The following is a 23659-nucleotide window of genomic DNA, read 5'->3' on the forward strand; positions in this document are numbered from 1 at the left end:
ATTCAACTTAAAAGTTGTTTTTCTGTTGAAAACCACTTTAATAAAGAAAACTTTTTAAAAAAAAAATATCAATGGCTGGCTACATACATTGCAAGAGAACTGAACCACATTATGACTTACTGGTAGTTAGTATGATAGATGAAGCCAGTCTTGGTTCAGACTCAATCTTGGCAGCCCAGAAGGTGTGTGAATTTCACCTTCCAGCATGATGGCTGGGGAATTCTGTGAGTTGAAGTCCACACATCTTCAAGCTGCCAAGGTCGAGGAACAAACATCACTTTAGACTAATGTGGACAACAGCTCATTCAATAGTCATGCTTACATTAGGACCACACTTGAACCCAGACACATGGGCCTATTCTGCAGATTTCCACTGGTTGTTTCTCGCCATTTCTTCTGCGGAAACGCCTGATGTCCATAGAGTTCTTAGCTATGAACCATCACGTTGTAAAGTAAATGTGTGCATCAGAGGTGGTATTGAGCCAGTTCTGACAGGATCTGGAGAACTGGTAGTGGAAATTTTGAGTAGTTCAGAGAACCGGCAAATAGGCTGCCCCCACCCCCACCCTACCTCCCAGCTGATCTTTTGTTGCCCTGATCAGTTGGAAAGCAGGTTAGTGGGGCGGGGAGGGAATGGGGATTTTGCAATAACCTTCCCCTGCCATGCCCACAAAGCCAGCAATGCCCACAGAACCGGTAGTAAAAAAAAATAATCCCACTACGGGTGTGCATTAGTAGATAAACGGCAAGACGAGGCGAGGTGATGGGACCATGTTTCCAGCCGGCCCAGCTGTTTCGAAAGTTGAGGGTGCAGCTCTTGGAAGCATTACGGCATCGCCTGAGCTTTTCCTAGGTTTTCTGCCAGAAGCGGGGAGGGGGGGGAGAGAAGGCGGGGTTTCCGACGTGGCAACCGCTCAATAGGAGCGCAGAACGCCAAGTGCATCAGCAATGGGAGGGCGGGACCAGAAGTGCCAGGGTCTGTTCTAGAAAGCGCGGAGTCGCGTTGCTTGTTCTTAGGTGCGGACGCCGCTCCTTCCCCGGGCAAGGGAGACGCTCAGGGTTTAGCCTGTGGGGTTTCTTGTACGTTGCGACCGTCGTATGGCCAGACTCAGCGTTTGGTTGCGCCTTTGCTTCCCGCCATCCCCGGGGCTGTTGCTGCTCCCACGCTTCTCCTGCTTTGCTGCTTGCCCACAAGCTCTCCCGGCTCCTAATGACCCGACTCCCGCTGAACCGTGACATGCGCCCTCTTCCTTCCTTACCTCCCCCTACCATTGCCTTTGCGCGCCGAGAGCGCCTCGCCGCGCGATCCTATACATGCCCTCCGAGCGGTAAGACACCCCCAACCTTCTCTCCGCGACCGAAGCGCCGGCACTTGCGCCCAAGGCGAGCGTGTCTAGAGGATCGCCTCCAAGGCCATCCCCTGCATGGCTCCTGCAAAACCCCTGCATGGCAAGCTATAGGAACCGCGCGCCGGCGAAACCCCTCGAGCTGCCGGCCGCGCTTTAAGGTTAGGCGCAGCGGAGAAACGGCGGGCTTGGGGAAATGACTTCATCCGGCCAGCCGTCTGCAGCCTTGCAATGTTTTCCGCGCCATAATGATAATAATAAAAACTCCTGCTTAACTTAATTTTCAGGTAAAAGTCCGGAGAGCGGACGAGGCGAGCACGGTGGTTTCTGCAGGTAACGCTTGGAAACGCTGCCCGGGGATGATGTCGGGGAGGGAAGGAAGGAGAAGGCGTCGGCGGCAAGAAAGCTATTTCTGGGAAAGCCTCGGCCGGGGAATGTTGGTGGACGTGGGGCGAGGTCCAAAGTTTGGGAAAGCTTAGCCTTTTTAACAGGCTGAGTCTTGTAGCTCTCAAGAGCCTTGGGCCAAGAGAAGGTGGTCGCTCCGCTTCCTCTCCGCTTTCCTGAGTGGGAAAAACAACCTCTCGAGAGAATGACAACCCGCCCTGACCCTGCTTCTGCGCTTCAGAAGGCTTTCTTGCCCGAGGATAGTCGTGTGTATCAGCACGTAGGCTGAGATTTTCTATTTGCTCCATCGCAGAAGGTGATGGATGGGGAGGGGAAGACAGCCAAGTTTCAGGAAGGCCTTGAAATTGGAGGCCAAGCACCGAATGGTAATCTAGGAAGAGAGAGAAAAGAAGTGGGTCCGATTTAACCTCCCAATTTGTGAAGGATCTTCCAGCAGGCAGGCAGCCAAGTGATCTTGCCCTTGCAGCAAGCAATTCCTAATCTAAGCAAACAGTAAAGGCAGATTTATCAGCTGCGCCTTGGGAAAGAGAGGGGAATTCAGGGCAATGTCTATGGAGCTTCTCAGTCATCCAGGTCATGGTTGTCCCAAAGGTGGGTTTCTTTTTTCAAGAGGCAACTGGACTTTCTGGTTTGTCTTTGAAGACGTTTCGCTTCTCATCCAAGAAACTTCTTCAACTCTGAGCTGACTTTCACGGCAGTGGTTTCCTCTTTAATGAAGGTTTTCCTCTGTCAATTCCTCAGAGAGATTGCCGTAGTGATGCAAAGGCTTTCTCCTTCTATGGCTTTATTCATTATGTTTAATCCGAGCAGAGGTGAAGGTTATTCTAAGTATACACAGTTACATCTTTGGAGTTCTTGTAATGTCAGAAGGGGGAATGTAAAGCCAGAAATCCTGACAATCACAGTGAGATGTGTATCTTTTTCCGCTTTCCACTTTCCAGTTCTGAAGTGTTTCAGAGAAGGGTGTCTTGTATAGGATTTCCCAAGTAGGGTATGATTCTGATTTAATGTGTATGCAGCCAGCTATGGTTTATTCAGTGAACCATGGATAAATAACCGTGGGTTTACAATTGCTCTGTGCAGCATAGTTTTGGTTTATGAACATGGAGATTTGAGGTCCATTTTAGGACTTCATTACATTATATAACTTCATATAAATAATTTACAATCTGGTATTGCATGTCAGTACTAAGCTGAGACTAAGCTAGTCAATATATTTCTAGGATTGAAATGTTGGGTATGTAGAGGTGCATACAAGATAATGGCTTTAATGATATTTGGGGGAGATACAGATGGCATATTTCACTGTCAGATTTATCTTTTGCCTTTCCTCCAGGACTTCTACATTCCAAAAGCATATGAAGTCAGGATTAAAAATCAGCAGTGTCAGCTCCAAAGCAAACAAACATTATTTATTAAGAAAAACTATTTTTGTAAACATTATTTGTTTATGGAACTTCTGTCAATGGGTGGAATTCAAAAAGTCTGTGTGTACGTGCGTTTGTGTGTATTATGCCTTTAATTCAGTGTTGATTCCTGGTGACTGCATGGAGTAGTTCCTGAAATTTTCTTGGCATAGTTTTTCAAAATTCGTTATTGTCGCCTTCCCAAGGCTGAGAGAGATTGACTGGCCAAAATTACTCAGCTGCCTTTATGCCTAAAGCAGGACTAGAACCTTTTTAAAATGAAATTTGTTTAGTAAAATATGATTTGATAGATTGACGATAATTTGTTGAAGTATAATGTAAGTTTACATTACAGAAAGATCTTTGACATAGAGGTTCTGCTTTAACCAAACTAATTGGAAGCTAATCAAGGAGAGAAGCAACCTGAAATTAAGGAGAAACTTTCTAACAGTGAGAACAATTAACTAGTGGAACAGCTTGCCTTCAGAATTTGTGGGTGCCGATACTTCTTTACTGGAGGTTTTTAAGAAGAGACTGGGCAGTCACTTTTCTGAAATGGTATGGGGTCTCCTGCTTGAGCAGGAGACTGGACTAGAAGACCTCCAAGGTCCCTCCCAGCCCTATTCTATTCTAAGATTCTAATGCGTAAGCAACTATGCAAATGTCCAAAAACATATTTCTTCCTCTTTATTTTGTTTACTTCTTCTGATTTCAATCTGTTTCCTTTTTATACCCCAATTCCTCAAATCTGTTACTTCTAACTGAATATGCTATATCTCTACTGCAAAAATCCAACTGTAGTTTTTTCATGCTTTTCTTGTTATTTTTCCTGTTAACCATATATTTTTGCAGTTCAGATGCAGAATGCATAATCCTGGCCTAATCGGTATTATAAACATACAGAGTAAATATTTCTGCTGCCTTGTGGATTTTTTTTTTTTGTTAAAATTGGATTTAAAGTATCAGAAAGTTGTAAGAGTGGCAGCTGCAGATGAATAAGATCCTTGAGGTGTGCCATATTTTAGAGTCCCATGACCAGTCAAACAGCAGCTAAGCAGCTAAACATTTTTTAAAAAATGTTTTGGCTTAATGTGAGCTTAGTCATTGGGTTTTGAAACCATGGTTTATTCTTAGTATAATTTTGGAAGCTGAAGGCAATTTTGCTTATTATTGTCACAACTGTTTAGTAATTAGGGCATTCTTCTTTGCATGACAAGAATGCCATTTTTGTATTTTATATTAATGCACAGAAACCCAAATAGAAATTATTCTTTTTTTGAGTCATTCTATCAGTTTCCTCTATTTTAGCTTGTTTACTATTAGTAACCTAGTATTAGTTCTGTTTCAGGAAAAGATTCAAAGCAGACTTATTTCAGCTAAGACTTCTTTCCAAAGTTTTTACAGCTGGGATTTTACAGAACGATGTTCAATATGATTTTCTTGAAAGTTAAAGTTATTTAATAAAGTTATTTATAGACATATAAGATAGAATGCTGCATATTAACCCTGGACTGTGACCAATAAATGCAATTACATATCTACTTCTCCAAAATTTTAGCTAGCTCTAGATGGGGAACACGACTAGCTTCCTTTTCATGCTTGCAGTTTGAATCTACCAGATCTCTTCATATATTTGTCTTGGAGTTTTTCTCTTGGGAAAGGAGAAAGATAGATTAACCAAATTTAAAGTCTTCTGAACGAAAACTCATTGCTGCTTTAAAATATATTTCAGAACTAATCCAGTGTTAGTATTTTTAAAGCTGCAGAGCCAAGAAGTCACAAGGTTACTAACTTTATTAAGATAAAGTCATAAGATTATTGGTATATGGTTCCGTGGTATTCAAAAAAGTATTTGAGACACCACATACCCTAATACTTTTATTTTAAAAAGCACAAAAGGATTAAATGTTTGTTTAACATTTAGTTGTTTAATTGTATGCAGATGTGCATTGCACTTTTGGCATGGGAGGTGGTGATGCAGGCATGTGGAAGGGATGAGTGTAGTGTTTTAGAGATGCAATGTTCAATTCTGGAGCAAGACGCCAGCTGGAAGACAGTTATCTTTGGGGAAAGAGAAACATTTAGTAAGGCTGTTGGCTTTAAGGGATTAACACAGATATTTGGTTTTAATAAGTATTGTGGGTATGCTGCTAAGGAGCTTGTGAATTCTAAAGACTTTGGGAAAGGCCTGTGCCTCCTGATGATAGATGGATGAAGAGGGAGAGAAAGAGAGAGAGAGAAAGAAAGAAAGAAAGAGAAAGAAAGAAAGAAAGAGAAAAAGATGGATAGATGAAAACATGTATGGTCTCACACTGTTAGTTGTGTTTGGTTTTTAAACTGATTTCTTTTTTCCTTGCCGGTTGTGCATCTAAAATTGTACCAAGAGAACCCTTCTCTTTCACAAGCTACAGGTCTTGCATCATATATCTCCTAATCCTGAATATTTGACTGCTGTAGCATCAACTCAGAATGTTATTCTTTCAATTTGAAGGCTACAACAAAGGCAGCCAGCTCCCTCTCATAAAACCAACTTGTGGTTTTTTTTAAGTCATGAGTGAAATGTACTTAATCTGAACTAAGATTGTAGGTGGAGGATTGAACATTCTTTAATGTTTAATATCATTCCTTGATATTATTCTACTGGTCTGCTGAACCTGTAGTAGAAATTATTGTGAGTCAGCTGTAAATTGTTTTTAAGGGATTGGAAGTGTCAAAATGTTCTATACTTTTAGAATTACATAGTTAGCACTGTATCAATACCGTTCCCCTCAATGGATAAATCTGCAAAGTGTGATATTCTGCATTTGTTTGAACATTAATTTACTCTGATCCTATAACTTTATGATAGCATCTTTATTAGAAATGTATGTTGCTTTATTCACTTCATGTGGCTAAATATACTATATATTCCTTCACCACTTTTTTATTAGTGCTTCCTTTCTGGACACAAATTGAAAATAAATACCTTTCTTTGCTTTGGTACAATGGTGATGGCACATTTTTATTACTATCTGTTTTTACCTGCTTGTTTCTTAATAAGCAGGCAAAAACAACATATAACAGGCACAATGTTCTACAGCTTAAGTTGCTATTTCAAAAACATTTTAAAGTAAATTAAGAACAAAGCTTACATCTGTCAATGCTGTTATAAATTAAATACGCTTAAATTTTATTGTCTCTCCCCTTGCCCATTTTCTTACTTTCTCTGGAAAAAAGAAACAGAAGAAAACTTTTTTGTTATTCCAGAATTCTTGGCAATTTTACATCTATACTCGAGGTTTTATGTAGAATTCTTACCCTGTTTTTTTCCATTTGATGGAAAACACAAGAGAAACACATATTTTTCTGGTGCTTTCCAGCTGCGCTCCCTCTATCTGAGTATTTTTCTTTCTCTTGACAATGCAGTAGTGGTTATGCAAAAGCAAGATTTGGATCATACTATAATTACTCAAATATTTTAAAGGTTTGGAATGTAATTTAGACATTGTGCAATAAGATAAATTATAAGGAAAAATATAGCTACTCTTTGTGGATGGATCTTTTCACCCAATCAAGATTTTTTTGAATCCATGTGTAAGTGAATATTGTGTACTGCTCTAAAAATAGTAACTTTCTTCAGGCATTATCACTGAGAGGAGGAGAAAAGGAGTGCACCATTCTTGATTGCTAAAGAACAGCATCTGAGGGTGTGGCAGTTGAGTTGCACTCTTGTCTTTTAGAAAGGCAATGGAAGTGGTCAGGGAAGCGTTTGAGTGCAATTTTTATTATTTTAATATTCTTCTGCATTCCTTCCATTTAAGAACAGGTTTTGGATTTGTTTGACAGACAGTGAAACAATTTACAGCAAAATTACTGCGGATAAGATAGTTGGAAGGGACCTTGAAGGTCTTCTAGTCCAACCCCTGCTTAGGGAGGAAATTGTATACCATTTCAGACAAATGGTTATCCATCTCTTCATAAAAATTTCCAGTGTTTGAGCATTTACAACTTCTGGAGGTAAATCATTCCACTGACTAAATTGTTCTAACTCTCAGGAAACTTCTTAGGTTGCTTCTCTTCTTGATTAGTTTCCATCCATTGCTTCTTGTCCTGCTTTCAGGTGCTTTGGAAACTATCACTCAGTACTATCACTCACCTTCTTATTAGAGAGTAACAAGGGCTGATTTCAGGAAAGCTATTCAGATATTATTTTAAGACTGCTTTGTATATTATTTGTTAAAGTCAAGGCTCATGTTCTATACCAGTCACCCTGAATTTGAAATAAGGCTTTTCATGACTAATTGTAAAGTCTGACTCATTTGGTTCAAACTCAGTTTATTTCTTACGCCTAAAATGAAGTAGTTCAAATCGTGCTAGACCTATAATGCCATTAATAGACAAAGACTGCCAGTTTCTTTTCTATTGGGGAAGGGAATTGAATTGGGACACATATGTTGTGGATCAAAATTGCAAGTTGTCTCTGTAATGTGTTTGGGATGATTCAGTGATAAAAATGATAATTTTTAATATGTCAGAAAGGGAAAAGTGTTAAAAACATTAGGATGAAGCACATTATATTTATGCCAGTAATTTTAATTACGTCAAATCAGATTTCCCCCCCCCCTCTACTTTCTGGGATATGGTCTGCAGTTACATTTTTAAAATATTGAGCATTTCCCCTCAATTTTAGAAAAGTTGCATATTTATGGATTAAATTTAAGTATTCAAGAGTTTCAGTGTTTTTATGTGCACTTTGTCCTTGAATCTCAAGTCACAGGTGAACTTGAATAAACAGAGACATATGGAGAGCATATGAACTTTTCAGGATGTTTATGTTTCCACAGCTAAGATTCGAGAAACTGTACAGCTTCTTATATTCCTCCTTTTGAGAAACTGCCATCAAAAAATGGCATTAGCTAATAGTATATGATAAGTTCCTTCTGTGCAACATAGTCAGAATGTTCAAAGTGTTAAATTATTTCTTTTCATGTGGCAGGCATAGAGTTGTGATTCTGACTTTTCCCCTTTGTCAGTTTGAATTTAGATACACAATTTTTCATTTTGGCTAAATGAAGTGTTGCATCAGAAAAGAGGAACCAATGTGCCTTTGTATATCTTGAGTGTCAAACTTACATCGTCATGGTGGCATTACATGATATATTGTGACTTTTTTCCCCTTTGCTAAACCTGGCATGGGTGTGGCCAGAGTGTGACGCATCCGACATATGGACTGCGAGTTTGACAGCCTTGGTATATCTCCAACTCTCAGTATCTGTAGTTATTAGTGACCAGTGCTGAATCATTCTTCAACAGCTTCTGGAAGGGCATCTGTTTTCCATCTGTGCAACTACAGTTACAAGAAAAAGTATGTGAACCCCTTGGGATTACATGGAGTTTTGCATGAATTGGTCATAAAATGTGGTCTGAACTTCATCTAACTCACAACAATAGAAAAACACAGTCTGCTGAAAATAATACTACACAAACATTAGATGTTGCCGTGGTTTAATTGAACATAACATGTAAACATTCACAGTGCAGGGAGGAAAAAGTATGTGAGCCCCTAGCCTAATGACTTCTCCAAGAGCTAATTGGAGCCAGGAGTGAGCCAACCTTGACTCCAATTAGTGTGATGATATTGGATGTGTTGCTCACAGCTGTCCTGCCCTTTAAAAACACACACCTGTTTTGGGTTTACAGGTTTCAAGAAGCACTGTCTGATGTGAAGCATGCCTCACAGAAAAGAGCTCTCAGAATACCTACAATCAAGAATTGTTGACTTTCATGAAGCTGGAAAGGGTTACAAAAGTATTTCCAAAAGCCTTGATGTTCATGTGTCCACGGTAAGACAGACTGTCTACAAATGGAGAAAGTTTAGCAGTATTGCTACTCTCCCTAGACATGGTTGTCCTGTAAAAATGACTGCAAGAGCACAGTGCAGAATGCTTCATGAGGTAAAGAAGAATCCTAGAGTGTCAACTAAAGACCTACAGAAATCTCTGGCACATGCTAACATTTTTGTTGACACATCTACAATAAGGAAAACATTAAACAAGAATGGAATACATGGGAGGACACATGGAGGAAGCCATTGCTGCCCCCCAAAAATATTGCAGCATGTTTGAAGTTTGCAAAAGAGCATTGGATGTTCCACAGCACTACTGGCAAAATATACTGTGGACAGATGAAACCAAAATTGAGTTGCTTGGGAAAAACACACAACACTATGTGTGGAGAAAAAAAGGCACAGCACACCAACATCAAAACCTCATCCCACTGTAAAACATGGTGGAGGGAGCATCATGGTTTGAGGCTGCTTTGCTGCTTCGGGGCCTGGACAGATTGTTGTCATTGATGGGACAATGAATTCCAGGGTTTATCAAGACATTTTGCAGGAAAACGTACCACTATCTGTCCGCCAACGGAAGCTCTGCAGAGGAGAGGTGATGCAACAGGACAATGGCCCAAAGCATACAAGTAATTCAACAAAAAAATGGCTTCAACAGCACAGAATACACCTTCTGGGGTGGCCCAGTCAGAGTCCTGACCTAAACCCAATTGAAATGCTGTGTTATGACCTTAAGAGAGCGATTCACACCAGACATCCCAAGAATATTGCTACACTGAAACAGTTTTGTGAAGAGGAGCGGTCCAAAATTACTCCAGATCGTTGTGCAGGTCTGATCTGCAACTACAGGAAACGTTTGGTTGAGGTTATTACTGCCAAAGGAGGGTCAACCAGTTATTAAGTCCAACGGTTCCCATACTTTTTCCTCCCTGCACTGTGAATGTTTACATGTTATGTTCAATTAAACCATGGCAACATCTAATGTTTGTGTAGTGTTATGTTCAGCAGATTGTGTTTTTCTATTGTTGTGACTTAAATGAAGTTCAGAGCACATTTTATGACCAATTCATGCAAAACTCTACGTAATCCCAAGGGGTTCATATACTTTTTCTTGCAAATGTAGCTTGAGAAAGATGGAAGGCATTTGCTTCCACTTTAACTTGATGGTAACATGTAGTGGCTAAGGGTGAAGGGCTGAGGGTAGATTCACACCTCCAGCCTGAGGAGCAGGTGACTAGGAGGACCTGTGGTCAACTTGTATTAATTGTGTCCTTTCCTGGATTGGGAAGCCCTTCTTTCAGTCACATATGCCCCGGTCATCTCCGATATGAACTACTGCAATGCTATCTACATGGAGCTATCCTTGAAAAATATCCAGAAGCAGCTGCTGGCACAAAATGTAGTTGTCCATTCAATCCTAGAGATACATACATACAATACTTTTACTGCATGAACAGCCATGGGTGATGGTTTGCTTCCAAGTCCAATTCAAAATGTTGCTTCAAAGCCTTTCAAGGCAGAGCCCCAGGTTACCTAAGGAGCTGTCACATCCTTATTACATTCACCTGTCCTAACCAGTTAGGCAGAAGGGGCATGTTATGGACCCTTTCAGCTAAAGAATTTTGACTGGAGGCATCTAGGAGGAGAGTCTTCTCTTTCATTGCCCCCACCCAATGGAACATCTTGCCCTCTAAGGTGAGGCTGCCCCCCACTATTATGGTCTTCTAAGAGAGTGTTAAGGCCTGGTTCTATCAATTAGTGTGGCATCCAGTAGTATACCATCCTGGAGATGTTTGGTAGCTTGAGTGCTGTGGTTTTTTTTGTAACTTTTGTTTCTGAAAATATTGTATGGCCTTTTTATTGTAAACCACTCAATCATTTAGATAATGAGAAGGGCAGGGTATAAATTTGTACAGTCAATCGATAAATAAAATGTAAATTAATCCTAACAAAAAAGGGCTCAGTGGCTAAGATGCTGAGCTTGTCGATCAGAAAGGTCAGCAGTTCGGTGGTTTGAATCCCTAGTGCCGCATAACAGAGTGAGCTCCTGTTACTTGTCCCAGCTTCTGCCAACCTAGCAGTTTGAAAGCATGCAAAATGCAAATAGAAAAATAGGGATCACCTTTGGGGGGAAGATAACAACTTTCCTTACGCCTTTAATGTTTAATCAAGCTGGCCACATGACCACGGAGACGTTTTCGGACAGCGCTGTCTCTTCAGCTTTGAAATGGAAATGAGCACCACCCCCTAGAGTCGGGAATGACTAGCTCATATATGCGAGGGGAACCTTTACTCTAACTAGAGTTATTCAAGTCATCGGACAGCACTAATATCAAACTCAGGGATGTCCCTGCAGAAAAAGGAAGTAATTTTCATGTATTTTCTTTTTAGTGTTTCCTCTATTGTTTCAGATGTTTTCCTAGCCTGCTCCAAAGCAGACTTAAGACAGGCTACAAAAGTCATTGGTTAACTAAAATTGATTAAGATAATTCCACATTTGGCAGGGATTGCCATTGTTTTAGATCAGAATATTAACTGCAAAGAATGCATGCAGAATAAAATAGCAGTAATGGGAAGAAATGTGTATATGATGCTGTTAGTACTTTCTTTAGCTTTGATTCCATAGTCTAGCTGAAATCCATCTGAAAGTTAAAAACCTATTTTTTCTGATGCACAATCCTCAAACCAAGATTCTCTTTCAGATGCTTACTCTGAACTAGTATTTTGCACAGAGCATCAGACACAATCAGAGATAGGGTTCTGTCAAGCATTCAAAGAATGTACTGCAAGGCTCATTAATGTTAAAACAATTTTATTTTAGGAAAACTTGGCTTGTGTACTTCTAAGGCTTTTTGTGGAACTGCACACATGTGTATGTGTGGACAGCACTTATCGTATTTTTCGGAGTATAAGATGCACCTTTTTCCCTCAAAAAAGAGGGTGAAAATCTGAGTGCGTCTTATACACTGAATGCAGCATTTTTTGCCTCCGAAATCCCACCCCCTTTGCAAAAATGGCCATGCAAAGCCTTTAGGGGGCTTCCAGAGTGCTCATGAGGCCTGAGGAGGGCAAAAATGAGCAAATAAATGGGCAGTTTTTGCTTGTTTTTTGCCTCCCCCCAGACCCCAGGAGCACTCTAAGAGCCTTCCAAAGCTGTGCATGCCCCCTCCCCTTTTATTTTTTTGCAGAAATGAGAGTTTGGGAGACCTGCAAAGTGCAAAATCTTTTTTTATTTACTTCTTCAAAATCATCGTGCGTCTTATACTCCGGTGTGTCTTATAGTCTGAAAAATACGGTACATTGGGAATTCCAAAACAAATGCTGCATATTCAACCCACTAATATTATTCCTTTGCTTCGTTTGATGGCTAATGGAGAGTTGTTTTCCTCTACCAACTCCCAACAAAAGGCTTAATTTCTTGGGTCTGATACATCTTCACTCTCTTTTATGCATTACAAGTTATCATAGATGACTTCTTGTTCCGGCTCTTTGACTTTTTCTTCAATCACCTTTACACAGCTGCATTTATTGCAAATCTATGTTAGGTTTCTTTTGGCAAAAATATAAATATGCTAAAAATATTGTAGATCAGAAATCGGAATTCTTGTAAATTTAGCTTTACTTATATTTTTTAATGTTGAAAGTCTTCTATTTCTTTGGGCTTCTTGGTTAGTTAGCCAGCTACATATTGCCTAGTTAAAGTGAGTATTTACTAGAAACCTCCTCCTTAAACTCTGCCTGAACTCTATCACCAAACTTCATATGCACTCATAATTGGAAACTGGCTACTACGGGACTTTGCATTTGACATGAAAAGTCTATTTTAGAACATATGGGAATATAAACACAGCATGTGTCTTTATTCATTAAAGTAACTTGCCTCTGATTGCAGAATCAGTAATGTAGGAAAATATGTTTAGAGCAAATTCAAAGCATTAGCCAGCACTACTATCTACTTTATGTTCTGTATACAGATTCTGCATTAGCCTCTGCTTACTCAGCAGAAAACAGCCACCATATCATAAACATCAGAAGTTTTCAGGATGTGCCCTTTGCAATGTTTGTAAGCTATCTAGAATCATACCCCCAAGTGGGTGGCATATTAGTTTGGTGAATAAAATAAATCAGTAGCTGTTCAGGAGGTAACTAACATGTAAATATTTATTGTTGTTATTATTATGTTGTTGTTGTTGTTAATCTTTGGTGAGATTCACAGCCATTAGGGCTGGTTGGTAGCTCAACAGCTCGAGTCCTAACCAAGGACCTAGGAACTGTTAAGGTAACAACGGAGGTTATAAGCTGTTCCAAGTAGGGTGGTTTTTTGTAGAATCAGAATGTACAAATCTGATAAATTAAAAATTTCCAAATAGTGAGGTAGCCCTTTAGGTACTGCTCCAAGGGCTCCAATTACAATCGGGACAACACACGATTTCTTTTTCCACAGTCACTCAACTTCAATTTGCAAGTCCTGGTACTTTGTGATTTTTTCTTGTTGCTTATCTTCAATTCGTGCATCTCCAGGTATTGCAATGTCAATGAACCATACTTTTTTCTTTTCAACTATTGTTATGTTAGGTGTGTTGTGGGCCAAGTGCCTGTCAGTCTGAATTCTGAAGTCCCACAAGATCTTGACTTTCTCATTCTCTAAAACCTTCGGAACCTGATGTTCCCAGTCGTTTTTGCTGTACTCAAATCCAAACTTTTGGCACAATTTCCAGTGAATGATCATAGCAACGTGGTCATGGCGTTGTAGGTAGTCAGTTTGTGAAATTTTGCTGCACCCACTGATCAAGTGGTCGACTGTCTCGTCTTTCTAATTACAGAGGCGACATTTGTTGTTGGTGGTAACATATTGAATTTTTGCCTTCATGCCGGTTGTGGCTAAGGCTTGCTCTTGAGCTGCCAAAATAAAGCCGTCTGTTTCTTTTTTCAGTGCTCCTGATCTTAACCAGTTCCAAGTTAGCTTTTGGTCAGCTTTGCCTTCAATACTTTTCAAGTATTGGCTATGCATAGCTTTGTTTTTCCAATTTTCAGCTTGCTTCTCATTAACTGGTGCTAATGGTTGATACGGTTTGCTGCCAGCGTCCTAGGTTTCAACCAAGTACCTTCTTAAAATGTACAATGTTCGGAGTAGTGCAGTTTTTTTGCAGTTCCGCTGGTGTTATTGCTGGAAGCTGCAATTTGTTGATGTATCTTATAAAATTCTTGGACATGCTACTTATTATTGTTGTTGTTATTGTTATTATCATCATTATCATCATCATCATTATCATCTTCTGTTGAAATTAAAGCAGTTTTGGTGGGTATGGGGATGAAATATAAGGCAGGGGAGCTGTAAATTACATATCTCACAATAAAGTCATTGGCAGAATTTTCTTGTGTAATTGTCAGTATTTGGGGGGAGATTTACAAAAACGCTCTTTCTTGGGATTAAATAGTGCTATGTGAAGGGCTAATTTGTGAACAATGCTGAGTCTGAACAAGCAAGACAATATTGGTTTGTGGTAGATAACATGTTTCTAGAGGTTGACTAAAATATCAAGTGCTGCAAGGTGAAGAGGAATTTATTTATTTAATTTGTCAAATATGTACGAGATAACAGGTATAAGTATAAACATGCACATGGACACAGGAAATGAGTATGAATAAATGGGGACAATAGGACAGGGATTATAGACACTTGTGCACTTATGCATGCCCCTTACAGACCTCTTAGGAAAGGAGTGCTAGACAGTTTAAGGTTAAAGTTATCGGGGTTTGAGGATGTAACAATGGAGTCGGGTAGTGCATTCTAGGCATTGACCACTCTGTTCCTGGAGTCATATTTTCTGCAATCGAGTTTTGGAGTGGTTTACCTTTAGTTTGTATCTATTGTTTGCCTGTGTATTATTGCGTCTGAAGCTGAAGTAGTCGTTGACAGGTAGGAAGTTGTAGCAGACACGTTTGTGTACTACGCTTAGGTGAGACCTTAGTCGGCGTACTTCTATGTTTTCCAAGCCCAAAATTGTGACTTTAATGTATACTGCTTGGTTTCCTCTGGTCACTCGCCTTTGGGAAATGCCTACGCCTTCCTCTGACGTATGACTCTCTTGCATTTCTGTGAAACTGAAAAAAATAGATCTTTAAACTATTAAAAGTATAACAATAGACATAAAGGATCAAATGGGATCAAATGAGCTTTTTAGAGTATGATGTTTATTTCAGTTAGCTGGTCAATATTTCCCATGCTAAACAGTGCCTTGAACTTGGAGGGATTTTTGACTGCTGGACATTTTTTAACTCACTGACTGATTAAATAGATGACTTTTATAGCCACTCACAGAAAACTAAAGGCATTTACTCACTTAGCAATATTTTAAAAAATCCTGCTAGATATGGAAGTATCTATAGATATGATTTTCATTTTGTTCCAGGCCTGTTCATCAAATATCATTCACACTGCTTAGGTAAAATCATTTTTATTGTCATGTATAAAGATCAATGAATGTGAAACTTAGCATTTTTCTGTCTCATTTGATTGCTGTTACTATTATTGGAAGATTACTAGAGGTAGTTTCCAGTTTAGTTTGTACCCAGCACATTCCAGTGAATCCCTATATCCAAATCAGAAAGACCATATTTGTCATTCAGCCTAGCTACCAAAAAATATCCTGATGTTTATTTAATATCAGCAATTCTAAAAACAGTTAAGTAGCAAAAAAGAAGAAGAAGAACAAGAGGCAGGCAAAAGTGTGTGTCTGTGTATCTTGGAGAGAGAGAGAGAGAGAGAGGAGAGAGAGAGAGAGAGAGAGAGAGAGAGAGAGAGAGAGAGAGAGAGAGAGAGAGAGAGAGAGAGGCATAACCAATAGGCAAAAATTTACTTTATATCAAGAGGATGCAGAACTTTCCATGGCCCTTGAAAACAATACTATCCCTAATCGTGGCACAACAAAACTGCGCTCGACTAAAGCGCGCCCGATTAAACCGCGTCGCTGACGTCATCAACAGGGCGACAACAGTGAGCACGGAGAAAGAAGGGCGCTTTAAATAGCGCTTTGAAAGCAAGCCGATTCAAGTTAAGGTAAGGGTTAGGTTTAGGGTTAGGTTTAGGGTTAGGTTTAGGGTTAGGTTTAGGGTTAGGGTTAGGTTAAGGGTTAGGGTTAGGGTTAGGTTAAGGGTTAGGATTAGGTTTAGCGTTAGGTTAAGGGTTAGGTTTAGGGTTAGGTTAAGGGTTAGGTTTAGGATTAGGTTTAGGATTAGGTTTAGTGGGGTTAGGTTTAGGTTTAGGGGTTAATTTTAGGTTTAGCGTTTACAGCGTGCTTTTTTCTCCGTGCTGTTGTCGCGCTGTGATGACGTCAGCTACGCGGTTTCGTCGAGCGCCCTTTAGTCGAACGCGGTTTTGTGGTGGAACCATCCCTAATTAGTCCCACAGAGTGAGTGGCCTTTGGTGATTCCAGCTTTAATCCTTTCATGTGTTTAATACTGGCATAACAAATGGAAAAGAGAACACCAGGTGAACTCTCTTCTATTCTGCACCACAAAGACATTTTAGGAGATGGGATGATGTATCCAAAATTATCACGGTCTTTGTGCTAAGTCAGAAAGCCTGAAGGCGGAAATCCCTTCTGTCCCTTCAGACTAGTTGTTATAGTACCCTCATATTCCACAGTTGGACCTCATGTAAAGATCCTGCATGTTCTGCTAGGAGTATGATCCCAATTCAACGGTTTGGCCTTGATGGGAAGAAGGCAGTGGAGTGGGTAGAAATGCTGATTCTCGTTTGCTCTGCTCACATTTGTTGCAAGTAAGCTTCAGAATGCAAGAAGCTGTAAAATACTTGCCATTTTGTTTTGTTGTAGAATAAACAAGCCAACTAAATATTTCATAGCCAAGTGTCTTTTCCCTCCACGCCAAAGCTATCTTCGGTGCTCACAAAAAGCTTTTTTTTTTTTCTTTTTTCTTTTTTTTTGTTTTTGAAATATATATTTTATTCAATTTTCACATTCCATTTGCAATCATTTATATACAGGGTATTCACTATAAGAAAAGAAAAGAAAAAAAAGAAAAAAAAAAGGAAAAAGGGAATAAAACGAACAGATAAAAAAGAAACACAACTCATCATTCACAACCCCACCTAACCCTTCCATCCTCCATACACCCCATCTACCCCCTCCAACTTTCCTTTCTCCCTCTAACACTCCCCTCCTACTTCCCTTTCCCCTCAAACCTTCCTTCTCCCCTTACTCCCCAAACACCCTCCTTACATTCCCCTTACATTCCCCTTACTCCTTCCTTACTCCTCCCTCTTCCTTCCCTCTACCTCCCTCCTTGGTGTATGCCTTTATTCGAATGTTGTTTGATCTGATAAAGGTAAAATGAACCAAGGGGAAAAAAAAAGGAAATAAATAAATAAATATAAAAAAAAAGAAAAGAAAAAAAAAAAGAACCACCGTATATAAATACATTCTTGTTCTTATTAAGGCTATGTTAACACCCCCCCACCCCACCCCCCCACAAATCCCCATCCCTAATCCTCCCAAGTTCCCAGGGCCCACACCTGGCGCTTCCTTCTGTCTAAAATATCTTGTGTACATATGGATTAAAAAATAAAATAAAAAATAAAAAAAATAATATATCTAAAGAAAAAAAAACAGAGAAAAAACAGAGAAAGAAAAAAGGGGAAAAAAGAAAAAAGGAAAGGAAAAAAAAAAAAGGTAACCACTCTTTGTGTTGATCTCAGCCCCCCATCTTTATCTATGTTTAAATAGTATAAATCATTCTATCTATATTTTATTCTCGTCTCTTACTTCTTTGCTATTTACCCCAACCTTCTGTAGGTTCTCCCGTTCCTCTTCCTAAACCTTATGATCCCTTCCGATAAGATTTAAGCAACATGGTTCATGCCATATATTCAAATATAACTTTACAGACAAATAATCAAACTTTCCCTTCTGGTAAAATTTTACACAGGATGGATGATCTTTCTTTACCCCCTTTTCAAACAGTAAATCTAAATAATCTAGCCAAGCTTCCCCTTCTTAGTAAAATTAAGCAGCGTAAATCAGATATTACTTTACACAGAAATCAATTTCTATCTTAAGATAATTCCAACCCACTTCCTCTTCTAATAGGATTTAAATAACGTAATTCATTCCACATGCGTTTTACCCTTTTCCCTTACTTGTCTGAAATTTTCCCTTCAAGTAAAAGTTAAATAGCATGGGTCATTCCACATATTCGGATACTTTCAGCAAGAGTCAGTTAACCTTCTATTTTAAAATAGTCCCTTCTAACAAAGTTTAAACAACATAAATCATTCAGCATTCTTCTTACACATTATCTTAAAATAATCCCAACCGACTTTCTGTTCTAATAAACTTTAAACAACATAAGTTTTACCCTCATCCCTTGCTTGTCTAATGTTTACCTCAAATAACGTAGTTCATTCCACATGCATTTTACCCTCATCCCTTACTTGTCTGATATTTACCACTATCAAATTTATACTAGCATTTGTTTAAAATGTAATTCAGAGCAATTTCAACCAACTTTCCCTTCATATAAAAATTAAATAACATAGATCATTCCACATATTCAAATAATACTTTCAGCAAGAATCAGTTATCCTTCTATTTTAAAGTAGTCCCTTCTAACAAATTTTAAACACCATAAATCATTCCGCATTCTTTTTACACTTATCTTAAGATAATCCCAACCGGCTTTCTGTTCTAATAAGCTTTAAACAACGTAAATTTTACCCTCATCCCTTGTTTGTCTGATGTTTACCACTATCAAATTTATGCTAACGTTAATTTAAAATCTAGCTCAAAGTAGTTTCACCCAGCTTTTCCTTCTGATAAAAATTAGTCCGCTTTTTCTACCGGAGAGAGGTCTCAAACCCCCATTCAGTCCTCAAGCATTTTGAAATGTCTAAATTCTCGATCTCCGTTTTTCTGCTTCTCCGAGGGAGGAGGGGCTACCCCCTCCATCTTGCAACCACAAGGCCAGCCGCTCGGCTTCCCCTTCCGCTTGTCTCTCCACTCTTCCAAACGCGTCAGGAAGTCCCGCCTTCAGAATCCTACAATAGAAATCTTGAGCCTCCGAAACAGAGTTAAGACGAAATCTTTGATTCTCAAATGTAACCGTGATACCGGCAGGGGCCTCCCATCTGTATCGAATCTGTTGGCTCCTAAGCTCCTTAGTTAAAAAGGCGTAATCCCTTCTTTCTTTCAGCATCTGAGAAGGGATATCTTTAAAAACAATCAGGTCTTGGCCGTCAACTCGGAGACTGTTATTATGAAGCTTTTGCACAATCGCATTTCTAGATTCTTTTGTAGAAAAATGTATAATTATGTCCCTCGGGAGCTGTCGCTGTTCCGCTATCAATGAGTTCTGGCGATAGATTTTCCGAATCTGCCAATCAAAGTTAAGTCCCGGGCTTCCCAGCGCATGGCTGAAGGCTTCAGCAAAGGTCTGTTTTAAATTCTCTTGCTCCTTTTCACGGAATCCTCTGACTCTTATAGAAGATGCCTTCCTATTAAAATTTAACATCATAAGCTGTTTCTCATTGTCTCTAATTTTCTGTTGTAAAATTTGAATATTGGTAGTCAAATTAAAGTTAGCCTTCTCCAGACTTTCCAATTTGTTCTCTATTTCAGCAGAGTAATCTGACAGAGCAGACACAGCTGCAAACGTATTCGCCTTCATTTGATTAACTTTAGATTTTAAATCATCATATAATTCCAATACAAATTCCCTGATTTCTTTCTTAAAAGCGTTAAGCATTTTAAGGAGATATTCCTGTGTTAAAAGTTCCCCAGCAGAAGGCATAGGAGACAAAGGCTGTGTTTCCAATGAAGATTCTTTAAATTCTTTTGTAGCAAGACGCTTCCTTGACTTGGGTGGCATAATAAATAAGCAAGTAAGCAGAGCTTCGCTCCCCTCTATTTCCAAAGAAGAAAAATTTAAGGAGCAGTCTGCAGGAAGATAACACCGGCTAAGTACATCAATCATCCACGGAGAGAAATCGCCATTTTGAGGTCTGTTTAGACAAAGAAGTCTCTAAGACGAATGGTGCTGGTATTTACGATAGTAATGAAAACATAAATCTCACAGGGGTGGGACCCGCCCGTATCAATTCTAGCTTGAAAAAACTTTGTCTTGTCCTGGGGGGAGGCTAGCCTGTCTGGGGCTGCCAAAAAAAAAAAGGCAGCTGAGATTTAGATTTAGATTTAGATTTTATTGGAAATTTATATGCCGCCCTTTTCCCTGAGGGGACTCAGGGCGGCTTACAACAGTGAAGGGAAGGGAGTGCAAGACAAGACTTAAAAAGAAAGGAATCGTGATTAAAAGAAAATTGATCATAAAAACACAACATTCACTCAACATTCGGGTGGGGTGAGAGTAATCCTATCCCCAGGCCTGACGGGATAGCCAGTTCTTAAGGGCTGTGCGGAAGGCCTGGACTGTGGTGAGGGTACGGATCTCCACGGGGAGGTTGTTCCATAATGTCGGAGCAGCAACCGAGAAGGCTCTCCTCCGCGTAGTCGCCAGTCGGCACTGACTGGCGGATGGAATTCGGAGGAGGCCTACTCTGTGCGATCTGATGGGACGCAGGGAGGTGATTGGCAGGAGGCGGTCTCTCAAATAGTCAGATCCACTACCATGGAGCGCTTTATAGGTGGTAAGTAAGACCTTGAAGTGCACCCGACGATCAACAGGTAGCCAGCGCAGCTCACGGAGGATTGGTGTTATATGGGCGAACCGTGGTGCGCCCATGATCACTCGCGCGGCCGCGTTCTGGACTAGCTGAAGTCGCCGGATGCTCTTCAAGGGCAGCCCCATGTAGAGCACATTGCAGTATTCCAGCCTAGAGATCACAAGGGCTCGAGTGACTGTTGTGAGAGCCTCCCGGTTCAGGTAGGGCCGCAACTGGCGCACCAGGCGAACCTGGGCAAATGCCCCCCTGGTCACAGCCGACAAGTGGTGGTCAAAACTCAGCTGTGGATCCAGGAGGACTCCCAAGTTGCGGACCCTATCTGAGGGGGATAAGTTTTGCCCCCCCAGCCTGATTGGTGGAACGTTAGCCAAATTTTTGGGAGGAAAGCACAACAGCCACTCGGTCTTTTCCGGGTTGAGTACCAGTTTGTTAGCTCTCATCCAGTCTTTAACAGCCTCAAGGCCCCGGTTCATCACGCCCACCGCTTCATTGAGTTGGCACGGGGCGGACAGATACAACTGAGTATCGTCCGCATACTGGTGGTATTTTATCCCGTGCCTTCGAATGATCTCGCCCAGCGGTTTCATGTATATGTTAAATAGCAGGGGGGACAGAACCGAACCCTGCGGCACCCCATAGGTTAGGGGCCTCGGGGACGATCTCTCCCTCCCCACCAACACCGACTGCGACCTGTCCGAGAGGTAGGAGGAGAACCACTGTAAAACAGTGCCGCCCACCCCCACCTCCCGCAGTCGTCGCAGAAGGATACCATGGTCGATGGTATCGAAAGCCGCTGAGAGGTCGAGGAGAACCAGGATGGACGCATAGCCTCCATCTCTGGCTCTCCAGAGATCATCGATCAATGCGACCAAAGCGGTTTCAGTGCTGTAACCGGGCCTGAAGCCAGACTGGAAGGGGTCAAGGTAGTTAGCTTCCTCCAAGGTACGCTGAAGCTGTAAGGCCACCACCTTCTCAACAACCTTCCCCAGAAAGGGGAGGTTGGAGACTGGACGATAGTTGTTAAGAACTGCTGGATCCAAGGACGGTTTCTTCAGGAGGGGCCTCACCACCGCCGCCTTAAGCGCGGTGGGGAGGTATCCCTCCCGAAGAGAGGCGGTAACAACCGCCTGGATCCAGCCTCGTGTCACCTCTCTGCTGTTGGCAGTCAGCCAAGAGGGACACGGGTCCAGTATACAGGTGGAGGAACTCACAGCTCGCATAGCCTTGTCCACATCCCCGGAGGCAACATCCTGAAACTCAACCCAGAGATGGTCTACCAAGTTATTCCCCTGTGTCCCGGCTGGATCTGCAGGGGTGGAGTCCAGTTCCGATCGAAACCGAGCAATTTTGTCCGCCAAGAACTGACTATATTCCTCAGCCTTACCCTGCAGGGGGTTCCCCGTCTCCCTCCTATTTAGGAGGGAGCGGGTTATCCTGAACAGGGCGGCTGGGCGAGACTCGGCGGACGCTACCAAGGAGGCAATGTGTGATCTTTTGGCGGTTCTCAATGCCCAAATATACTCCTTGGTGCAAGTTGTCAACAGTGCTCGGTTCGATACGGACCTGTCGGATCTCCACCGGTGCTCTAGGCGTCTCCTCCGGCGCTTTATCTCGCGGAGCTCCTCGGTGAACCAAGGGGGTCTCCGCGAGCCGCTGACCCGGAGGGGCCGTAGTGGCGCAATTCGGTCTAGAGACTCTGATGCCGCCGAGTGCCAGGCCGCAGCAATAGTCTCCGCCGAACTGTGGGCGAGAGCATCTGGAATGACCCCAAGCTCCGTCTGGAACCTAACAGGGTCCATCAGTCGCCTGGGGCGGAACCACCTGGTCGGTTCCTCCTCCCTACGGTGGGGGTTTGGCCTCCGGAAGTCTAGCCTCAGTAGGTAGTGGTCTGACCACGACAGGGGAATGATCTCATTTCCCCTCAGACCAAGATCATAACTCCACTGCTCCGAGAGGAATACGAGGTCGAGTGTATGTCCTGCCAAGTGGGTAGGGCCTCGAATTACCTGGGTCAGGCCCATGGCTGTCATGGAAGCCATGAACTCCTGCGCTCCATCAGAGCGTTCACCGAGCGAAGGCAGATTGAAGTCCCCCAGAACCATCAGTCTAGGGAACTCAACTGCCAGCTCGGCTATTGACTCGAGGAGCGCAGGGAGGGCCGCTGCAACGCAGTTGGGAGGCAGGTACGTTAGCAGCAAACCCGCTTGACCCTTGAGGTCCAACTTCACTAGCAGGGACTCACACCCGACAAGCTCCGGAGCAGGGATCCTACGAGGAGCTAAAGACTCCCGGACTACAATAGCCACACCGCCACCCCTTCCCTGGGCTCTCGGCTGATGAAGCACCTGAAACCCGTCTGGGCACAGCTCTACGAGGGGGACTCCTCCCTCCGTGCCCAGCCATGTTTCAGTAATACATGCCAGGTCTGCCCCCTCGTCTACAATCAAGTCCCGGACGAGGGGAGCCTTATGGATAACAGACCTGGCATTTAGCGACAGCAGCCTGAGACCAGGGTCCTGATTGCTCACGCCATCTGACCTTGGAGTGGGACTCATAGGGCCGGAAGGAGGGATCTCTGCAATATAGCGAACCCTCCTTCCCCTATAATGGCCAGCCCTAAAGTCCCCGCCATATCTGCCTCTCCCTGTTATGACCGCAATGCTCCGACTCTCTCCCGTGGGCATAATTCCCCCAACCACCCCCATGGCCCCCGCTTGTCCCGCCAGGTCCTCCGAATCATTCATACTCAAACTCTCACACAAGCAGTCCTCACTGATAGAATTAAAACACAAATACAGCTAAATAAAAATAAAAGTGAGATCATTCATACAACCAGACAATCCCATGCACTCAACATACCAGTTAAAATTAGAAAATGATAGGGTTGCGCAGGTTCAAGATAGTATTAAGTTCGTAATAGTCCAACGTAATAATCCACCCTCTCCTGAGGGGGGGGGGTCACACCCTAATGGGGGGC

The 23659-nt window shown here is 41.8% G+C and overlaps 1 protein-coding gene across 4 annotated transcripts in view; it reads left to right on the forward strand.

The window, feature by feature from the left end:
- The first annotated feature begins 955 nt into the window (after positions 1 to 955).
- The window catches only part of P4HA2 (prolyl 4-hydroxylase subunit alpha 2), a 67293-nt gene continuing 44589 nt past the window's right edge, over positions 956 to 23659 (forward strand). For 2 of the 4 annotated variants that reach the window (XM_032209584.1, XM_032209582.1), the window contains exons 1-2: positions 968 to 1080; positions 1634 to 1679. The gene's annotated coding sequence lies outside the window, so the exon portion shown is untranslated. Of the gene's footprint in view, positions 1081 to 1633; positions 1680 to 23659 lie in introns of all 4 variants that reach the window. The other 2 variants (XM_032209583.1, XR_004254685.1) reach the window with 2 other exon arrangements.

This window comes from Thamnophis elegans, chromosome 2 (assembly GCF_009769535.1).
Source record: "Thamnophis elegans isolate rThaEle1 chromosome 2, rThaEle1.pri, whole genome shotgun sequence".
In the NCBI taxonomy this organism is placed as follows: Eukaryota; Metazoa; Chordata; class Lepidosauria; order Squamata; family Colubridae; genus Thamnophis; species Thamnophis elegans.